Source organism: Hesperophylax consimilis, chromosome 14 (genome assembly GCF_061612785.1).
Source record: "Hesperophylax consimilis isolate HC1 chromosome 14, BYU_Hcon_1.0, whole genome shotgun sequence".
Taxonomy (NCBI): Eukaryota; Metazoa; Arthropoda; class Insecta; order Trichoptera; family Limnephilidae; genus Hesperophylax; species Hesperophylax consimilis.
The window spans coordinates 7,170,327-7,176,954 of NC_142849.1; positions in this window are offsets into that span (position 1 = coordinate 7,170,327).

Genomic DNA, 6,628 nt, shown 5'->3' on the forward strand with positions numbered 1-6,628 from the left:
TAAAACCCCAAAAATTCTTTGAATTTTCAAGGATTTCGATGATTTTTTCGGTGTTTTATTAAAGAATATTGGTTTAGAATCACGCGGAGGAGGATCCCGAAGTCCAGGCGTTTCGAAAAAATGAGAATTTTACGTACCGACGTACGCGCGAATCAGAACACGACTGACGCAATCGACGGAAATCGACGATCGGCAATCTTCGTTAAAACACGAATCCACGAAAATCGACGATTGGCACTCAAACGGTTAATATTCAAGTTATGTTATTATCTAAGTACCGTGAAGCAACTGGCCCATGTTGAAATAATAATAGAACTTGAATAAGACTTTCACAGAACTTAAATTTTAACTATGGAATTTGATGAATTGTTCAAATTCTGTTGAACAACCCGTTCTTAACAAAATGATAAAAACAAAATCAGGCACAACGACCGGGTGGTTAGAGGTGTTGACCAGGTAAGACAAAGATCCTGGGTTCGATTACCAGTTGGAACCGTTACCTTTTTTTCTGTATCTTGTTCTATTTACCTTCAAAACAAGAGGTAAGTCACTGTTTACGTCCGATGTCTGCATAAAGTCCAGGCAACGCCGGCTTTACGCAGACATCTGACTTCAGCTAATATTATATAAATTAAACAATGTATTTTCAAAATATTAAATACCTGGGGCTTGTCAGACGCGTCAAAATTGATTTTTTATATATTCGCAATAAATTATTATGTCCTTAGTTGTATATGTATCAGTTAGAATAATAAATCTGCCTTATTTAATGAAAAGAAATTGTATACATTATTATACTAGACATCAAAGGTTGTAACTTATTACTAATCATAATGTATCAATAGAGGAATAACTACACATACATATAATATTCTGTAGGCTATTTTAGATGGCATGTTGGAAATAAATTTGCCTAAATAATTACGTACTTGAAGCATGATGATTTAATGATAATGATTAAAATATTATATTATGTATTTTAAAAATGGTAAGTTTTATTTATAATCCTAACATTTTTTATTTTAAACTAGCTGTACAGTCTGTTTGTGCAGACAGAGAGACAAAAGCGCGTGTTGCTTTTCTCCAACAGATGGATGGCGCTGTTTTTCAAAAAAACATGTTTTACCAACATCTTTTGTCTTTTTAAAAAGAAGCATGTTTTTTACCATAAAAAACATGCGTATATGAATGCAAAGTTGTGTCAAAATTTCAAAACAATTAGATTTGTTTTATTTTTATTTTATATATTCAATAATATTGTTATTGGGTTTATAAAAACAGTTTATTTTTAAACAAGTTTTGCTGGGTAATTATTATTACGCGTGATAGCTGTTTCGCCCTCTGAAGGCATTATCAAACTTTCAGTTTATAACTCATTGTTTGACTAACTGTCAGTTTGATAATGCCTTCAGAGGTCGAAACAGCTGTCACGCGGAGTAATAATTACACTTGCAGAACTTGTTTAAAAATAAACTGTTTTTATAAACCCAATAACAATTTTATTGAATATATAAAAAATAAAAATTGAAATGGAGTTCTACAAATTAAACTTAATAACAATAAATGTAGTGTAGATCTTTTGGACATTTAATATTTTGAACAAATGAACATTTACATTTTTATTTATACATGGTGTCCGGAAACTCGTAGTACAAGCCGGAAACTGGAGAATGTATACCACACGGGGAACCCAAATAAACAAAGTTTTTTGATTTGAGCATTTTTATAAAAAAAAAAAAACCAAAAAAATATATTTTTCGGCTATTTCAGGGTTCAAATTTTTTCGTCATTATTTGTTTTACTTTTAAATTTTTAAATAGTTTTAATTAGTTGGGTACTTTGATCTTCAGTAATAATTTATAAGAATTTGATCAAAAAAAAAATCAACTTCTGACTCGATTTACTCGAAAACGAAAAATCAAATCAAAAAAAAATATACTACAAAATCGACTCCAAATGTGATGTAGATTCACCAGTTTCCCGCTTGTACTACGAGTTTCCGGACACCATGTATAGATAGATAGACTAGCTGTACCCCGCCACGCGTCGCTTTGGATCAGTCTGTCTGTTAATAGAAAAAGAATAGTATGTGTTGCTTTTACGTCGATCAGATGGTGCTGTTTTTCCAACATTTGATGCTCTTTTAAAAGAAAATAATGTCTTTACCTGTCACAGGTGACATCTATATAATATACATAGGTATATAAAAACACATGCGTATTTGAATTTCAAAGCAATTGGTGAAGAAATTTCAGAGATTTAAGATTTTGAACAAACATTTTTATTTATATAGACAGATAGACTGGCTGTACTCCGCCACGCTTTGCTGTGACTCAGTCTGTCTGTGCAGATAGAGAAACAATAGTGCGTGTTGCTTTTAGATCCAACAGAAGGCGCTGTTTTTCCGATTTAAAAAAATTTTGATTTAAAGAAAATAAATCACTTTTGACAAAACCAATTTTATACCTTCATCCTGAGGAAGAAACCATAGGTTGTATTTAATTTAAAGTGACTCCACAAAGTGAATTTTCAAGTATTGAATAAATTTAATTAGTAAATATTCAATTCAATTTGTACAATTTATTTTATAACATTACAGAATTAGGGTAAGTTGTTATAATTGTACCATTTGTGGCGATCTGGTAGTGAGACAATGAAAGATGATATTGTTGTTGTATCATAGCGTTTATTGCGAGTCAGTATAATTACGCATTTGGGAGATGGCTCTGCACCAATGACGATGACACCAGGTGTAGACGGTGATGACGGCGGTAGAATGGTCGAGACGTGGGTCAGTGAGTCCGGAGTGGAGACCGGACTGGTGAAGATGTGGAGTTTTCCAGGTACTCCAGCGTGAATGAGGTAGCCGAAGGTATGATGAACCTGGTCGGCAGATGAGCGGGAGATGCAGGCCGGCGACGATGCCGCGGGGCCGAGGCACAGACCGGCAAAGTGATCGCAGGGTCTAGGCGCGTGAAGTCAGCGCTGGGCAGGAATGATAGCCGGGGCCAGGGCGCTGAGGTGATCCCAAGGAGTCCATAATTGTAGTCCGTGCAGAACCGGGAGTAGGTGAGTAGGTCCTGTAGCGGTGTGGTGAAGAAAGAGCAAGGCGCGACGCTGGGGGAACCGGCCATAGTAGCCGACTCCTCTGTTACGGCTGAGTCGGACTTGAGTGGAATGATGCAAGTTCTTAGGTCCTCCTCCACTTATATAGATGGTGATTCTTTTGTTCTTGTCTTCCACGGGTTGGAGCAAAGCGTCTGGACATCGAACATGCAGGATCGCTGACTCGGTTCATTGTATGAATGTTTTGCATCACCCTGCATTCCTTCACGTTCGTCTTATCAGCAGTTTACTTATCGCGGTGTCAAAGGTCGATATTTCCATTAATGTTTCATAATTGTTGATTCAGCTATTCTTCACCTTCCTACACGTGGTGTCTGATCTACGATATGATGATCCTAGCAGCGGTGACGCAAAAATAAACATAAACAATGTATTTGCAGTGCCAAAAATCTTGTAAGTGCATTATAGGACATGAAAAACATATCACACTATCTACTTGCAACAGCTTTCCATCTTAACAATTCACAAGCGAATGCCAAACTCTGTGTTCATTTTGATGAAAAAAATATTTACCATAACCCCACCCCCGCTATCTTGGAGTTCCTTTGGACAGGAGCTTGAACTACCGGCAATACATGGAAACAGTGGGTAAAAAAACTAGAACAAGGCTTAACTTAGTTAATAAGCTAGCTGGGACTAGCTAGGGATGCGACGCCAACACGCTCAGAACAGCATCCATTGCCCTGGTTTTCTCAACAGCTTCAGCGTATTCATACTGTGCTCCAGTAAGGGCTAGAAGCACCCACACTTCCATGGTAGACGTTCAGCTTAATGCCACAATGCGAACCATCAGCGGGACTTTAAAATCTACTCCTTTCCCTTGGCTTCCTGTACTTGCAAACATAACCCCGCCAAACATCAGGCGAGAAATTGCAACACTGAGGGAATACAAGAAGGCGTTGCAAAAAAGCTCAATACCTTTGCACGAAGATGTCGTCTTCCACCCGGCATGCCGCTTGAAGTCCCGAAAGCCTTTCTGGGTGGAAGGAGAGGAGCTCCTCCGATTACCTCTCACCCCAGAAGATAGGTGGAAATTTGAGTGGCAAATGGCCAATGTGGGAAATGCCCATCTCATAGAGGACCCCACCGAGAGACAACCTGGGTTCTCATAGCCTTGCAAAACCTGGTCCGCCAACAATAGGTTAAGGTGCTCCCATAGCCGCTGTGCCCACATGATGCACAGATGGGGCCTGTACCGGACAGCAGGCGGATGGACATAATCATTAAAATAATTAAAGAAATGAATATTTACTGTTATCATGCAATTAACGATGCCGAATCCCTTTTGAAGCTTATCACCGGACACGTATCATGTATCAAATGGGATTTAACCGTAGTAATTAAAATTTGGTTATTTTTCTTGGTTCCTTAATGCTCTCATGCATCCTGTTTAGAGATAAGTAATATAATTGCAGTACATTAACACGTGTTGAATTTGAACTCAATAAATATGCAAACAGCTGGCACAATCAGTCAGTTGTCCGACGACATTCGCATGTTGTGTTTCTTTTCAAATCCTTACCCAAGGTACCCCCAGAGGAAACCGGCATTTACAGTCAATGTCACTGGCGTAGATGTCCAGTACAGGGCCTTAAAGAGTCGGCAATGTGTGAATGTGGTGCGGTGCAGACCACCGAACATGTGGTCAACGAATGCTTGCTCCATCCATTTCCCGGCGGGATTGATGAGGTTCAAATGGCGACGCCTGAGGCCCTAGACTGGCTCGCAGACCTAGATGTCCTCCTCTGACCCCTCCACCATACGAAAGAAGAAGAAGACCATCTACTGCATTTAGGAAGTACGCGGCTCTCTCCACAGGCGAGTTCATGAACAAATTGGTGTGGCTGGCTTTAGTAAAGGATGTTATGGTGACGTTCGACTCTGGTACAAAGAAATTTATTTGAGCCAGAATCTCATTGTTAGATAAGTATCCGTTCAGTAAAAAATAAAAATATTTAACCGGAGCAATACCTCTACGTTACCTAATAACAATTTGTCAGAAAAACTCCAAATAGTATCTAAATTTTTTATTAGAAAATAAAGATCACAAAATAAAAACAAAAATGGAAACAAACAAAAAAGATAAAAAAGCAATTTTTTTCTTTGGTATTAATGAGAAGGATGTGCTTGCTTTTCTGGGCATAGTTTCTCAAAATGAGGTTGAAGTTTCGAAATCGCCACTCTCGTCTCTGCCTCTAAATTTATTTTTGATCTGTACTTATTCTTAATTACTGCAACTGCAGAGAAACCTGTCTCACACAAGTATGATGTCGCAAACGATAATAAAACCCTTAACGCTGCAGTGCTGATAGAACGATATTCTTGATAAACTGAGCTCCAAAATTCAAGTAGCTTATCCTTATTATATTGCAGTTTAAGGCTGGAGTCACAGGACAATTCTATTAACTGTTCTTCTTCTGCTGTCGAAAGTGTTGATGATGAGGTCGACTGGAAAGGGTTTCTAACCCAGTCATATTGCTCTAGATTTTCGGGAAAACATTTTTCAAAATGTTCGCTCAAAGATGACAAGTGCTGTGTAAATATTATATTTATAGAAGGATCGAGAATTTCTGTCGATTGTTCTTGTAGAATGCCTTGTAAAGCAGGGAACATTTGGAACTTACTTGATGTTCTTATAATTTTCTTTTCCATAAGAGCAACTTCTTCTGAAACCAAGTGATTTTATCTGCCAGTTGTAATATGTGAGTATTATTTCCTTGCAAGGACTTATTGAGATTATTTAATTTTTCTCCGAAGTGTGCGTGTGGAAGACGCTATAAAGATTGCCTCACGACGCCCCTGTGATGATCCCGCGGCGCCCCGGGGCGTCGCGACTCACAGTTAGGGAAGCCCTGTATTAGTGGATTACTTATACGCCCATGTGTGCTAAAATATGTGTTAGTGGAATATATGTACGCCACGAACACATAAAATGGGTGTTGTGCTACAACATTGTCAGTCTATCCCCTACGCCAGGTACATAATTCTAGCTATTTTCAAGCCTATACCGGCCTGCTGGAATTATCCATATGCGAACTGTGGACTAAAGTGGTGCCATCTCGGCCGACAAATAAATGTATTGTGTTTTTGGGTATTTCTGCCTAACCGAAGAGTTCCGAGGTATTGATGAGTGCCACTTGTTTTGGAGAAATTTCAACATAATGATCAATACCCAAGCTCTGCGAATGGCGATAATTGATATTCCCAGGTGATATTAGTGGGAGAGCAATATGGAATCTGCTCTCACGCCGGATTGAATTTAACTTAATATTTTTATAGTATTACTTTTATAAAATAACTTTACACCACTTTTAACTTTACTAACTCTACACACACTTTTATACCACTTTATTGTATATATTAAAAATGTTATATTATTTTATTATTATTATGTATATCCACAAAGTGTTTTCTACATGTGAAAAAGTATTTCTTTTATTATTACTGTTATTCACTTTGATTTTTGGTTGTATTGTTATTGGTTGGTAATTATTATTTTTCG